This window comes from Electrophorus electricus, chromosome 26 (genome assembly GCF_041902795.1).
Source record: "Electrophorus electricus isolate QZ-2024a chromosome 26, ASM4190279v1, whole genome shotgun sequence".
In the NCBI taxonomy this organism is placed as follows: domain Eukaryota; kingdom Metazoa; phylum Chordata; class Actinopteri; order Gymnotiformes; family Gymnotidae; genus Electrophorus; species Electrophorus electricus.
In genome coordinates this window covers 8,009,909-8,025,627 of record NC_137522.1, presented here as the reverse complement: position 1 = coordinate 8,025,627, position 15,719 = coordinate 8,009,909, and the positions used below count along the sequence as shown (strand labels likewise).

General features: G+C 38.4%; 2 long non-coding RNA genes and 1 pseudogene across 2 annotated transcripts; all 3 read left to right on the top strand.

The window, feature by feature from the left end:
* Positions 1-521: 521 nt before the first annotated feature.
* On the top strand, positions 522-3,554 carry LOC145653891 (uncharacterized). The gene is made up of 4 exons (XR_014120132.1): positions 522-734; positions 885-1,076; positions 2,859-2,995; positions 3,475-3,554. It is a non-coding gene; the product is annotated as an uncharacterized LOC145653891 (long non-coding RNA).
* Positions 3,555-4,110: 556 nt separating this feature from the next.
* Positions 4,111-5,367, top strand: LOC145653877 (abnormal spindle-like microcephaly-associated protein homolog; annotated as a pseudogene).
* Positions 5,368-8,324: 2,957 nt separating this feature from the next.
* LOC145653881 (uncharacterized) lies at positions 8,325-10,035 on the top strand. Its single transcript, XR_014120121.1, has 4 exons — positions 8,325-8,467; positions 8,956-8,980; positions 9,148-9,207; positions 9,408-10,035. It is a non-coding gene; the product is annotated as an uncharacterized LOC145653881 (long non-coding RNA).
* Positions 10,036-15,719: the final 5,684 nt, after the last annotated feature.

Genomic DNA, 15,719 nt, shown 5'->3' with positions numbered 1-15,719 from the left:
AATTGATTTGGTCATTACCCATTAGATTTACATCGATTCAGCATTTATATACTGTATTCTAAACTTGGATGATAATTTCATTTAAAAAATTGATTAGAATTGTCATAATATACAATATTGCTAATATAATTCAGCTATAAGGTTTCACATCTAAGCCTCATGGAGAGATAAGTCATGTTATTGCTTGTATTTAATTATTGTGGAATAATTTAAAATTGTACTTTTTAAAATATTAATATTAATAGTTTGAACATAAATTTTACTATTAACTATTAATTTTAATATTAATTAATATTAATATTAATAGTTCCAAATTGTAATGCTGATGATATTAACTACCATGATGAACTCTGCTCTGTACATACCGTAATTATCTTGTAAACATTTATTTCTGTTGACATGGGTGACCGTCCATTTGACTGCCACAGTAACAGACTGCACCCTGCACTGCAGTGATTTAAATAAGCAGGCAGGCTTCTTTCTTTTTATATGGATCAAATAGCAATAATTCATCATTTAGGTTGACATCATTTAGCTTGATGTGGAACAACTCAAAGAGGAAATCTGCGTCCTCGGGAAAACATGGAAAACAAAACAGATGTTGGTGTTGTTTGAGGGCTGATAAATGTGTTGTGAGTTGCACAAAAGAAATGCCAACATTTCAACATCCCAGAGAGAAAATACATCTGCTCCTGGACTGGGTCAACTCTGTCTGTGAATTTTACAGTTTAAAGGTGGGTGGTGGTTGTTTGTGTGTGTATGTTTATTTTGGGGGTGATTTTTCTTTTCCCCCTCAAGCACCAATAATGTTTCATTGATTTACTACAGTTTATTGTGGCTGGAATCGAGGTTAATGGAGCCTGTGTCTTTGATTCCTCTCTAAGCTGAAAATGTCACAGTTGCTTTCTCGGGTGGCAGAATTCTTTGCTGTCTGATTCATCACTACCATCCAAGCCGCCTGCCGGCTGAGGACATTCACCAGGAAACCACCCAGACCATCAAGTGTGGCTATCAGGGCAAAGTGAAACTAAACATCTCCAGTGACTCAGACTGCTCCTTTGCAATGGAGCAAAATGGTAACATTTCTCCCCATTATTTATGACCTGCATTAGGAGGACATGTATACTGATTATATGTATGTTTTATGTGAGTAGATTATGGTAGGAAGTTGCACTGCCTTTTAAAAATGTAACAATTCTTAGCTAATGTCTTAGCTAATGAGTCACCATCAGTGGATTTCAAGGTGCTTCTTGAGGATGAGAGGAGTAATTTTCAGATGGCTCCATCTGGTAGCTTGTATCGCTGAGCTCCCTTCCACCGCCCTGTTCTGTGGCTGAATTTCTCTTCATTCATAATGTCTTCTCTGTGAACAACAAAGGAAGGTTGCAGTAATCATTCCGTCCCACATCAGGAAGCAAATCAACAAACAAGACTAACAGAGGCTACTGTGGGCAGCCAGGACTATTCAGCACTGAGCAGACACACTGATGAGGAAGGCCAAGTTGTACTTACAGGGGATGCAGCGGTCTGCTGTGCTTTTACAAGCAGCGTTCCGTGGTATGAAAGCCAGCCACTCTTTGAGCCAAAAGCATCAGGCTGCCACTGTTCTGGGCCCACTGTGCCCAGATGTAGTATTTATGCATGAAATATACTGCTGTTGCCATTCAGCAAAAACACTGTGCCACACTTTATGCCCGCCAGCAGAGGGAGCACTTCCTGAGACTGTGCCATGCTGCGGTTCTCCTACAAGCCTGCTACAGAGGTCAGAAGGTCAGGAGAGAAATTGCTCTTCAGCAGCAAGCAGTTACTCTGATTCAGGTTGCTTTCAGAAGGCATGGACCAAGTTCCAGGTCATGAGGCTGTCTGCCGTTATCATACAGAAACATTACAGGTTATATATTCAGGCGACGAATGACCATGAGGAATATGTGAGGCTTAGGCGTGCTATTCTCATTCAGGCAGCTTTCAGATGGCACTGCATACGTCAGAATATAACAGCGATGCACAACGTTGCCACCGTCATTCAGGCTGCTTTACAAATGCACAAGCACAGACGTGCATTCCGAGGACAGTGGTGGGCAGTGGGCATTCTCCAGGAGAGATTACGAGCATTCCTGCTGGCCAGAGTGAAGCAGGAGTGTCAGAGGAGGTGGGTTACTGACGCCGTCACTCTGCAGGCCTTCTGCCGTGGCCAGCTCGCAAGGCAACGCATAAGTACTCCGCAGTCAATTTTCTGTATCTATGACCATTACATACATTGGAAAAGAGAACCTTTGTTGTGAAATCACTGTTGGCAAGCATCACTTCCCAACTGGTCAACATCATATGTTTGTAGAACAATTTAATAAATATTTTATACTGTTTCTGAGACATCTCTAGCCAGGTTAAACGTCTAAATCTGAAACGTGCGTTTCTACCTGTTTTTGTAGTTGCTCCTTTACTCTAACAGTTTTGCATTGATGATGGGCAGCGCATCTGTTGGCTATTGCCAGGCTGTGCTTGATATTGCCACTGCAGCCTGTTTTTGACCAACATTCTAGGGAGAACAAGCTTCTAAAAAGAGGGTGGTGACCATTCATATTGTCAGTCACGTAAACATGATTGAACATGATTGAAGTCAAAGCCATGGCATGTCATCTTTAACACTAATGACCCCAGCAGTCCTTGAGCCTGTCCTCAATTGAGCTTTGTTTGTTTAGGTAACAGACTCCCTGACCTCCACTGTTTTATACAACCTGAACATTTATATTACACTCCTTCAGTGCAATCACAAGTGCAACTGGACTGCATAAGATTCAATGGCTGAAAATGCCCTTTCAGCTCTAACTTTGCATTACTCTCATCACCCCTGTCTCCAGGCATAGGAAGCTGCACACGCTTGTGGTGCGTCGGCGGTTCAGTGCATCTCTGTGCGGTGAGGATCCAGAGGGCCCTGCGAGCTCACTGGGCACTGACAGCAGCCCGGAGGCAATTCTCCTCCGTCCTGTACATCCAGGTACAGAACTCTTTCCACACTCGGGCGATTCTAATGCTAAGGCTTTGGCAGTGTGATGAAATGAACATGTCCAACAGAAAATGAGCATGTCCAAGTGCCCCGATGCTCTGTCTTCACAGCAGTATAGACTCAAACAGCAGTGTTCAAACATCTGAGCTTTATTCAATAATGACTATGTACCTGCTAACCAGGTAATCTTTACCTTTTCATGGATGGTGTAGTACAGGGGACTGGTAGTTTGGCCATGGATGTGCCTTCGGAGGAAAAAGTATACTATTCTCAATTTAAGCATGGAAGCTGCCTTTTGAGACTGGACAACCTGACTCAAATCTGACACAACCAATATATATATCACATTCTAAGCTATTTTACTGATCTTGTATTTATTTACAACTAACAAGTAAGCCCAACATAAAGACCTGACATGCTACTATACCATCTAAAATGCCCACCTCTCTGCCTTGTTTGTGTTGATCCAGCATTGGGTCAGGGCGAAGCTTCAAAGAAAGCAATACCTTGAGCAAAGAGAGAGCATCATCAAGGTACAGAGAGTGGCTTGGTTTCACCGCCGCAGTCAAGCTGCCACTGTTATCCAGCACATGGCCAGAAGATTCCTTCTGAGACGCAGGAAAGAAAAGTTTCGGCATGGAATTATAAAGGCGCAGGCAGGGAAATAACTTTCTTGGATGTCTGTTTTGCGTTTTTTAAAATTTATTTGGTGACTCTCTGGTTGCCTTAAATTACATAGTTAGATTGCAGATGGTTGCTGTGTCAATTACCTTGGAAACATCACAGTAAACTTTGACAACACTTGGCCAACAGAGAGCACATGATGAGGCACTGCATCATTCTCTGGTGATCAGAGAGCCTGCCAAACTCTTTATACAGTTCTAGGTGAGGGTGTTATAGACAGATGAGAAATGGGGATAGATAGTCTAGAAAGTTGATGGTGAGTAATCAAAAACAAGCTAGTGTGTCCTGCCAAATGGTGAAATTACAGTGAGATGTCCTGCTTGAATTTCAATAGAACAGGGGAAAACACAGAATTTAACAATATGCTTTTGTAAGAAGCTGTAATATCATGCAACAATGACATTTATGATATCTTTAGACCCTTTGGAGAGGTCATAGCTCAAGAAAATTCCATGATACCTCCAAGGTCATTTCCATCCGACATTGCCTCAGGAAAGTCAACAGGAAAGCCAAAGAAGACAAGCTGTATCACAAGACCAAGACTGCCCTGAGTTACCTTCTGGAATATCACAATTATACCCACATTCTTATGGCCTTAAAGAATTCAGGTAATAGAACCATGGGCAGAATACACAAACATGACTGTCGTTTCAAGGTGAGAGCATCAAACAACATCTTTGTTGTGATTGTGATTAAAGAGACTGCAACCAGACTTTCACCAGGGTGTTGTGAGCGCCTTGTGAACAGTGGAGCCACATGCACCGTCTTCACCCTGATAAGGAGCTGCGACCGCAGTGTTCCTTCCATGGAGATCATCACCTTGGCAATCCAAGTTCTTTTCAATTTATCAAAGGTACGTGATCATGTCCTAATATACAGTATTCATCCGCAGCATCTTGTGCTGTTGCCAGCAAAGATCTGCATTTTATATATATTTTTCTGCTGTTTAGTTTTCTGCTTTGTCCTTGCATGCTATGCTTAATGTTGCATGCATAGGTCATTGTTTGATTGAATTACAAATGCAAACATTTGTATTTCATGTGGTCAGAAGAGTTCTGTTTGTCTCAAGTCTCTTGTGTGACTGCTTTGCCGTTTGCTGTAGTACAACAAAACCATAGATACGGTTTGAGGTGGAGGACTCTGTGGACAGACTCTTGGACCTGCTCCAGATCTACAGAGAGAAAGCTGGGGACAAGGTGGCTGACAAAGGAGGCAGCATCTTTACCAAAGCATGTTTATTTTGGTGATTTTGGTACAGGATGAAGGACGTGCAATGGTGGGTATTTCCAGGATGTCATTAGTACACGGAGTAATTCAAGCCTTGATGCTGGTGCGTGTACTTAATTTGGTGTTTTGCCCCCACTAGGGGGTAAGAACGCTTCCCAGGGCCTCAGACCGTATATGCAACGTTTACCACCTTACAATACGAAAGTACAAAATGGACACCCAGAGCACCAAAGTCAAACAGAGGATGAATGTCTCACAAAATGGAAACATCCTTCTGCAAGCCACTCCCCAGAAATCCAAGTCAATGGCAAGGTATGTTTGAGAAGTCTTTACTTGATTGTACACTATGCATGTGTGCTTAACTGTACGTGTTATTCTAACCACTAAAAGCTAGCTAGCCAAGCTGTGTCACCGACTTTATAAATTCCCTATAATTCTGTAAGCTCTATATTGTTGGAGAGTAAGACTAGAGATAACTTTTAATTTAATTTCATGAATTCTTTCTTTTGTATCATGTCTTTGTTTGATTGTTCTTGAAACAGTTTTGTACTTAAACAGTTCTTCAGAAAGCAAAGCAGGAAGATATTGTAGACCTTCTTGTTGCCATCCAGCTGCTGGTCTCTGTGTGTGCGTGTGTATATATATATATATATATGTATATAACATTATTTTTCATAATTAAACTGACCTTGTACATACTTTTATATTCTTATCTAACCTTTCAGAAACATTTTTGTTGTACTTGCCTTTACATTTTTATATGCGTTGTTTCTGCATAATTTGGTGGCTCATTGCCAGCTCGGAAATATTATAAAAACAGATGCTAAACCATTGATTTCAATAAAAGGCGTGTCTTTTCTGTGCACTACATTTTTACTTGTACTTAAATGATGATGAAAAACTGGATGACTATCTATGACAAATACTTTGGATTTGAATATTTTTAGAATAGTCTGGTATTAATCATTTTTAATATATTTTTTTCTAATATATAAATGTTCCATGACTTATGAAGCATCAGCTAATTTACATTACTCACAACTGAAGTGTTTTTATTTGTTACAGATAACATTGTCAGCTGTTGGGTACTGCCAGCCTTTCACCAAGTCAAGCAATTAGGTGGCTGCTAAGACTGAGTGACATTGTCACTGACCTATCCATGATGAGGAGGCGTGACTAGACTGGGGAGTTGGGAAGGTTTTTGCTGGAATGTTCTCGTGCATTTTCTGTCCATCTGTACTGTTCCAGGAGTAGAAAATCGTCTCGTCTTGTTCCATTTGATTGACACTTTAAGAAACACATCTAACCCTATATAAGTTGTCCCCTCAACAGTGCAGATTGGCAACGATGGAGCCGCTATGAGATGAAGATTTTGGCTCCGGTGTTCAATACCTGGAACCATCTTCACCTGACACTTGTAGGTCCCTGCATCTGACCTCTTGAGCCCCTCATTGATAACCGATGTATCTGCTTGACTTGGATCCGAAGAGTTAAAGTAAACTCTGTCCATCAAGGGAAATAGAAGTTAGAATATAATTTATCAGAGGTATAAAGAAGGATGGTAGGATCTTACTTATGAAGGTCAAATTTAAGTGTCCATTCTATCTCCAGAGGTCCGTGATCCATATCTTCCCAGGTAAAATGGCATCCAAGAATAACCCTGCTCCCAATTGCCTTATGAACAGTTGTGGGATCACTTGGAAAGATCTTCAGTGCTACTGTTGACAGCAGCATAAGGAGCACCACCATCAACAGTAGCAGCCCATGCCTGAGGAATCGGAAAAAGGCAAAAATCTAAACATTTTCAGCATCAGAACTCTGGTAATGTTTATGTGACAAATTGCAATAACTAGGGACTGCTACCACAGGTAGAGGAATTACAGTAGTACCCCAAGGTTTGCGGGGGTTACGTTCCTAGACCCCACCGCGAATTTTGAATATGTTCGTTGCCTGTCCAAAAATGCGAATTTTGGACGGACAACTAATAAAGGCCTAAAAGGACCTATCTTCATATGTTAAACCTTAAATATCTCCCCAAAACACTTCAAGTTCATTTAAAAATTGATGTTATAATTTACATCACCCTTTAAAATTGTACAGGTAAACGTAGATGATTCTTCTGGCCGATTCCATCCTAACGATGTATTTATTCCTAACGTTGGATACATTTTTAGCAGTTTCACGGAAACTTGATGAAACGGTATGTCTAATAGCCGCTCCGTTCTTCTGGATGTAGCGTACCGTACTTTCACACACACGCAAAGCTAACACGCTACACGATACACTTGACACAACGAAATAGGTCGTGAGACGCGATAAACTGCGACTTTTAAGTGTGAGGTTCCAAGGAAAAAATACGTGAACTTGTGAAGCCGCAGATTCAGAAGCGGGAATTTTCGGGGTATTACATCATGGGATATTACATAATTACATAATCTTTCTTTCTTTCTTTTTTAATCACCTTTAGTAGAGAAATTACGTATTTCTTTGGAAAAACTAAATATAAAAAATGCAATTCAAAAAATGTCTAACCCCCACAAGTGGAAGTGTTGAAATGAAGAAATTAAACAGATTAAGATCAGGGTTAGAAATGATTTTTTTTTTTTTTTCACATTTTCTGGTTACAGAATCTTTCTAAGGAGTTGTACCTAATTTACATATTTTATCTTGTACACTGAATCTTTTAATATCCTTGTAGATAAAATATTTTTTTCTGCACACTGTCAGAACCTTTACAGAATCTTTCTATGTCCTTAAAGAGAACTGACATATTTTTATTTCTATATTCTGTAACCCTAACCCTATATGGGTTATGCAGTTCTAGAGAATTTATATATTATTTTCTATATGCTGTCATAATGTTTACAGAATCTTTTTTCAAATTTCCTTCCTAAAATATGCATGTTTTCTATATTCTGTAACCCTAACCCTAGCATCCAATACACAGGGAGGATCCAGATGGCCTGATTGCCCCCACTGGAGATCTCTGGAGTTCAGGTAAAGAACAGACTTGTATTACAGACATTTAACAGTATCTTTCTAAGCAGTTCTAGAGAATTTACATATTTTTCTATTAACTGACAGAACTTTTACATAATCATTTTTCTTTTAGATACATATTTTTTCCTGTATCCTGTAGAAATAATCTGTGACACGGGAGCTCAGGTAATGACCAGAATTGCATTACACAAATTTTAAAGAAACTTTACTTCCTTATAGAGAAATGGTGATATGATTATTCTAACCCTAACCCTAATGTCTTAGAACCTTTTTTTCTTAAATGATCTCATTACAGAACAATTCGGTAAGCCTTTGAATATTGAAGAACTTTGACCTTTTACTTTTTGAACAACACAACAAATGTAGAACACAACAGAGGCAAACAGCAACAAAACCTTAACTACCAGGCACCAGTGCACAAATCAAAGAATTTGCGAAGTCATACAATGTGCAGTTTGACATGTTCAGCAAAATCAATGTGAATGGACCTAATGCACATCCACTATGGAAGTAGCTAAAGGAACAGCCTAATGGCAAAGGATTTCTGGGAAAGTAAGTCAGCACTATTCCCATTTAGTGATACAAGCAGAAGCATTTATTTCCCGTAATAATTAATATAAAGCTGTCTCAATCTTGGTTCTATTCACTTCCACAAGAATATTTGGTTCAGGTACAATGTTATGGTTGGACGAAGAGAACGTTGTTAGAACTGAATACTGGAGAGATCTGATTTGCGGGCAGGGTTTGGGGTGGTTTTGGTGTAGGCACTGGACAGACTCACTTTCCAGGTGATGGCACTGCATGGACATGCTGTAATGCCACATTGGCATCTCAGCACCCACTCAGCAAAAGGGGACATGCCAAGTCAGATATCTTCTCACAAAGGGCTCAATAACCATGACATGACAAAGCAGGATTAATGCTTTAATTCTTCTGTCACTTTTCTGTCACTACCTCTCTGTAACTGCATTATGATGGCTGACATAATTACTAGTAGTGATTCATATGGTAAAACACATATACTTTCCCATCCCTTCCAGTGGCATCAAGTGGAATTTCACTAAGGTATGTCCTTCCTTAGCTCCTATTCACATTTATTTATGGAAATTTAGAACCATTACATTTTATCTCTCTATCTGGTTCCTTGTTTTTAAATTCACTGCTTGTCTGCTCTTTTGGCTTAGAAGGTGCTGTGATGTTGTGACTGATGTTTGTGTGTGACATTTGTGCAGTTCCTCATTGACCGAGACGGCCAAGTTGTGAAGAGATATTCTCCACTGAATAATCCCAGCGTAAGAAAACAGACAACAACAAAAAACCCTCCATAAAATCACCATAAATTATTGTAGAAATTTGTTTATACTCTTAAAGATTGCATATGTACTCGTAGATTTCACCCAAATTCACCCAAATGATATCAGATTGTTTTTACAGAGTGAGATGTTGGAATTGTCTCAAGAATTATGCAGCTATAGCTGTTCTTCCATTTCAGGTGGTAGAGAATGATCTTTCCAAGTATTTGTAAACTCTGTGTTCCCACTGGGCAAGATAACTTCTTAGCATCCCCCTCCCGTTTCCGGGCTTTCCTGTGGACTTCTGTGCGTCAGCGGTGTAACCCCATGAATTTGTGATGGTTTGTCTTGAAACCCGCTCTGCGGAAAAGACAGACCTGATGCATTTGGCGTGCACTCCATCCTGGGAGGATCACCAGAGCACAACCAGTCAACCGGACAGGAACCTGATTCCCCCACTACCCTACTGATGCATTCACATCATGATAATTCACAAAGGAGTATTTCTTAATACATTCTTAATCTCATAAGAGTTAAACTCTTACAACGTAATCTTGCATTTAAACTGGATTTTTCTGTATTTAATGTTGTTCTGTTTCTTCTTCTGTCATTGTAGACATACATAATAGATAATACAGAATATGAATCTGTTGACATACTTATTGCCTTCTTCCAAATGAAGCTGACCCATAGCTCTTTGCTTGTGGTGTTGCATTAAATAACAACAACAATAATAATAAAGCATCTAATGTTGCACATACATTAAATCATAATGAATAGCGCTTGTATTAAGATTATTACAATTATTAAACTATATTTTATTTTAAATATATTGTTTGTGTGTTCTTGTGTATCAGTCCAAATCATCATTAAAGACTGGAACATTAATCAAACCACTGCAGTATATCATCAGTGATATAATTTTGATTATGATGAAAATCTAAATTAGGTGTAAAAACATGCTAGGTGAAATGTAGAGCATGGTTCCGCATTGGCAAATCCACTCAATATGACTCAATCTGGACCTTGGTAATTAATATTCTACAGTAATCATGCCTCCAAATGAACACTGAAAAAGCAGGTACACAAATCCATACCCAGTTCCATACCAAGCTACATAACTACCACAAAACAATTTTCTCCATATCCAAACTCTCCCTAATACAGAATTCTATCTCTGTATAACAATGTTTAACATCTGTCATACAAACTGTACATACTATACTGCTGGTGTTATTAATAAATTTTATTTTTTTATTGTTTCTTTATTTGCGCTTATGTATCTTCCCTCATGAACAATACATAAGTATAAATTAAGTCTTAATAGTCCTCTAAAGAGGGGGATGGTGGTGGACCAATAGATACATTTAAAAAACAAAAACAAAACACTAACAAAAAAATATTGAGGTTGAAAGCCTACAACCTTTGGTATGGAAACTGACCAGTCAGAACTGAGAAGCAAATTTTGGAATTCCATTTGCAGTTTCAAATTTATAACTGCTATGTACCTGTTTGTAATAATACCCATTCATATTCAGCTATAATATAGCTAGCTACATAGCGTCTTGGAAACCAATTAGAGAATCACTTAGAATCACTTAGTGTTGCTATCATCAGATCTCTTAAGTTCACGATTAAAGCTGGATAACATGGCTGTGAACGTTTCTTAGAAAATTAATTCAGCATTACTGTCTGTTTGTATAGGTAACAAAAATGGTCTTGATTAGTAGTCATTTACATGTTAGCCTCCCCACACATTTCCCTCACGTACTGTCACTACTTTTTACTAATAATTTAGCATAATCATTTAAATTTGAGTTCAAATGAATGCTGTGAACAAATCAGATACTCTTCCTTGAAGTATCAGAGTAAATTATATTAATATGAAAGTTTAATATGAAACTTTTTTCCCTCAGAAACAACAAATACATAATTTCCTCTGATATCATAATGATATAAAATAATAAGAAATTGACAACACTATGCTGACTTGATCACATTGCGTCCCTGCCATCATGAATGACATCCCAAGTTTTAAGGAGATGACACGGTTAAACTGGAATTAGTTAAACCCCTGAGTATTATATGAATAATGATCGTCAAGCAGAAATTAGCATGCAAATTCAAATGTATGCCGTGTTATGTCACACAGGAAATACTGTCACATCACATCACATCATATATATATATATATATATATATATATATATATATATATATATATATATATATATATATATATATATATATATACATATATATATATATATATATATAAGGTAAGGGTGGAGTTAATTATGACTCATTACATATAAGTCTACAGTTACATTTATTGAGTTATACCATAAATGTCAGTTCTATGACTGTTATTTTTAACTATTTCCTTCTGCTATTATGATATTATTCCAACTCCTGTTTTTATTACAATGCATTTTCAGCATATATTTTGTGTGTTTAAGTTAGCCGTTTGCATTTCTTTTTCAGTGTTATGGCCTCACAGCCTAGACGGGGTCGTAACAATTGGGGGCTCGTCCTCTGTTTCTCCTCTGGTTCCTGTTAGTTCCTTTTTAGCCTGTTCCTTTTAGTTTTGCCCCTTCTCTCTGGTGTTTGGTTCTGGTTGGTGTTATTTATTTCTCCCCCCTTCCTTCTTTGTGTGTGGGGTGTGTTGTGCTGTTTGTACTGGCTATGGCTGCGACATTGGATTTGTCTGCTTTTTCTGTTTGTCCGTCTTTTGAGCAGTTTTTTGAGAAAGGCAGATCTTTTGTTGGTAGCTGCTTTGTATAACGTGGTTATACCTCGCTCTGCTAATCAGAGGGAGAGGACTAGTCGAGTCTTCCCTTGTTGCGCCTGGAGTTCTGCCAGAACGGGAGCTGTCTCTGGGTGTTGATGTTGGCCCAGCTTGGGTTGTGGACACGCCAGAAGCTGTGGACGACCCTGTAGTCAGGCTGTTGGCAGGTTACTACTCCCCGCCACTTTTCATCAAATGCTTTGTAACCGGTGTCACATGAATAGGAAGCACGTTGGCATCCATCATCGTCTTTGGAATACTGTATGAATCAATTGGTCAAAGTGAATTCACCACATGCTCCTTCTGCAACTATAAGGTAAAAACAGTTGACAATCTTTTCAAAGTTAATTTTCAAACAGTTCTGCTGTTTGTTTACTTCTTGAGCATTTATTCTTTAACAATCGAAAGTAATACGCTGAATATTGTGAAGGTATGCATGAAGAAATAGTGGTGTGAAAATGCAACTGTCACATGGAAGTTTAATTCTATTTTAAAATCAAAAGTGTAACTATATTTCATTGCATCAGTTCTGTCCTGTAGAGTTCTGGTGTTTAGGTCCTTGGATTATGGTATTAAAAAATTAGATTGGCCTGCAAAAATTAAGCATCTGTGTAAAGCTAATTATGTTGTAAAGATTTAAGCCTAAGACTTATAGTCGCAATTCACACTATATACTATATAAAGGACAAGTCACATAACATCTGTTAGTGTAGACTATTATGGAAACAAGATAAATGCTGTTCAACAAGGGTCTATATCAGACAGTAAATTTGACTTCCCAGTAGACAGACAAGAATTTTAGAAGCATTTTTGTGCGCAAAATTTACTTCAATGTAGGGCTATAATTTGTCGTGGAAATTGCACCACACTTCATAAAACCTGGAGAATATGAGACTTCTCGTTGCCTTTGACATTGTAATTTTGGCTGAATGCTTCTCAAGGCTATGCAACGCAAAACCATGGCAGAGAATGGCTAATGGAGTAGCTCTTGATTAGGATATCAGTAAGTAATCATACAGTTCATTACCACACTGTTTTGCGACTTCAAAGTGGCCACAACTGTATATTTTTGAGGGGATCTTTAACATACTGTGATTTAAATCCATTATGTTGATATCAAACTGCCTATTTCACACTAAACAATAAACAGAGTGCTGCACAGAGCACCTCCTAAATGTTCAGCACACTCTGAACTTCTGAAAATTTAGCACACCTCTAGTGAAGTTTGAGCTCCAAGAAAATGTTGGAGCTCAAAACCCACTTTCTTCTGTCTCCCTGGATACAGTTACTAATACTTTCCTTTCTATGCTCCCCTCATTAATGATTCTTCTGTGCTCTGTATTACCACAGGAGAAAACTCCAAAATGTCATTACAATTCAAATTTTCAGTCATATTAATCAAAAAGGACTGCATAGAGACAGTGGGAAAAAAAAAAAACAACCTCTCCTGGATTCAGACCTCAGCTCATACCAGTACTCACTGGAAGTGCCATCTGCAAAGTCATGCTGCTACAAAAGAACATTTTAATCATAAGCATCTGATCCATACGAGCTCTTCAGTGTTTTTTCTTCGGTCCTTAACCCTCCCCCTCCACCCTCATCTTTCACTCCCGAGGATTTCATCACCTGCTTTCAGGAGAAGGTTGCGGCAATCTTCCAGTTCTTTTCCTCTGTTCCCACTCTTCCAAAAAGTGTTCATACCCCCACATCCAAGTGTCTGGCTTCTGTTTCTCTTCTCTTCAGACAAACGTCTGACTTCCAGCAACCTCACTACATGGCCACATGATCCAATTCCTTCCACTCTCTTCCTCTCAAGAGATCTGCTTCCTTTCATCTCTTTTCCTCTCCCAGAAACAGCTCCACGATCCCAATATGTCTGGGTACCGGCACAAACCGGCACAGTCACCATAAACAGCCCTCATAGCAGCTTCAAAAATGTTTTGATTCTTCTGGACATTTCTGCAGTCACACACAGTAGGTTGTCCAGCAGCTTGTGATGCTACACCACCTCGTAGTCTGTGTATACCTCTTACTATTGTAGTAATTTAATCACATCGGTCAAATTTGCACAATGTTGTATTTTCAACATAGTCACCATGTCCAATGACAATCATCTTTGCATTTAAATTAACCCATTTTGCACATTTTAATATAGCACGGCCAAGTCCAAACTTTTTTAAAGGAAGTACTTTATCTGGACAACCTGCCAAGTCACTTATAAATGATAAATAAACGATAAATCACTTAAAATGAGAATAATGGTATCTGTGAAACACTGTCAACAGTCAATAAAGACTGCTGCCCCCATTTCAAGTCCATTAGCGATTTAGTTTTCAAAATATTGTACTGCTTCCCATTATTATATCATTCTAGATCTTTTCCATTGTAAAATACATTTTATATGGGACAAAACTTTGTGTACAAATAATTCAAATCAGATATAAACAATAATAAACACTATGTTAATTTATAGTTGCCACATAGCCTGCCATATAGTCAAATGAATACATTGAAAAATGGGCTGAAAAATCACATTGTGTATGGTGCTGATGTATTAACTCATGATTCTTGCTTCCTAGTACACATCTTGAGCCATAGGTCAAATACTAAAATTAAATTAAGTTTATTGGAATACTTTTAAAATATACATCACTAATGTAGGTTCCAGATTATGTGCTTTATGCATACTGGCAAAATAGTGATTATGGGAACAAGATTGTATATTAAGTTGCATATTATCAATCTTGCTCTGTGAAGTTTAGAACATAGTCTGTCCTAAATGACATGATGTGTACTGCACTGTTCATAATGGATGAATGTATCTTGCAGTTTGCTGAGCACATGCTCAGTTGGAACGGATGTTATCAATAATAATTATATATTCAAAAGATGTATGAAGTAGGAAGACATCTTTTTTAATCTAATGGTATCTTGGGCCATTGTAGCAGTGGGTTAGGGGTTGTGTTAATACCTGTAACTCATTGGTAACATATGGCCCCAACTCTTCAAAAATAGTCCAATCTTAGAGGTGACTACAGTGGCTCATCTAGCACGGCCTGATGACATACTGTAGCAAATTTGGTCTAAAAGTGGACCAGTATCAGATCTGACCACACCCTCTTAGCCAGGATATGCTCGTGATACACAGTGTCAGGTTTTGGTGGTCCTGGCAGAGAGCCTAATGGGACACGTAAGTAATAGGCTGACTGCATAGGTAATATCAGCCTTTAAAACAGGACTAAAAATCGAATAATGTCCGATCTGACCAGTCAGTCTTGTCCAGGATGTCCTCATAAACCACTGTGTCAGATTTGGTGGACCGGGCAACCTCTTCAGCTTTGGCAGGCGAGAAACCCTAATGGGACTCTTAGGTAATAGGCGGAACGCAGAGGTAATTTCAGCCTTTTACAAAGGGCCTAAAAGTGGATCAGTGCCAGGTTTGGTTAGGGTTAGGGTTAGGGTTAGGGTCCGCTTACTAACTGTACAGACTTGTTCTGTTAATTATGTCTTTTTTTTGTTGTTACATTTTTCTTTTTTTCCCTGTAATTTTCAATATAGCTTAGGTAATTGTGAGAAAGCAAAAATACATGATAGATATATCATTAACATAATTGAAAATTATGTAATATTTCCACAACAAACACATAACAATTACATATTTCTAGTTTTTATAAGTAATACATTTTTTTGTAGGACTAATTTTTCACCACCAGGTGGCGGTGTT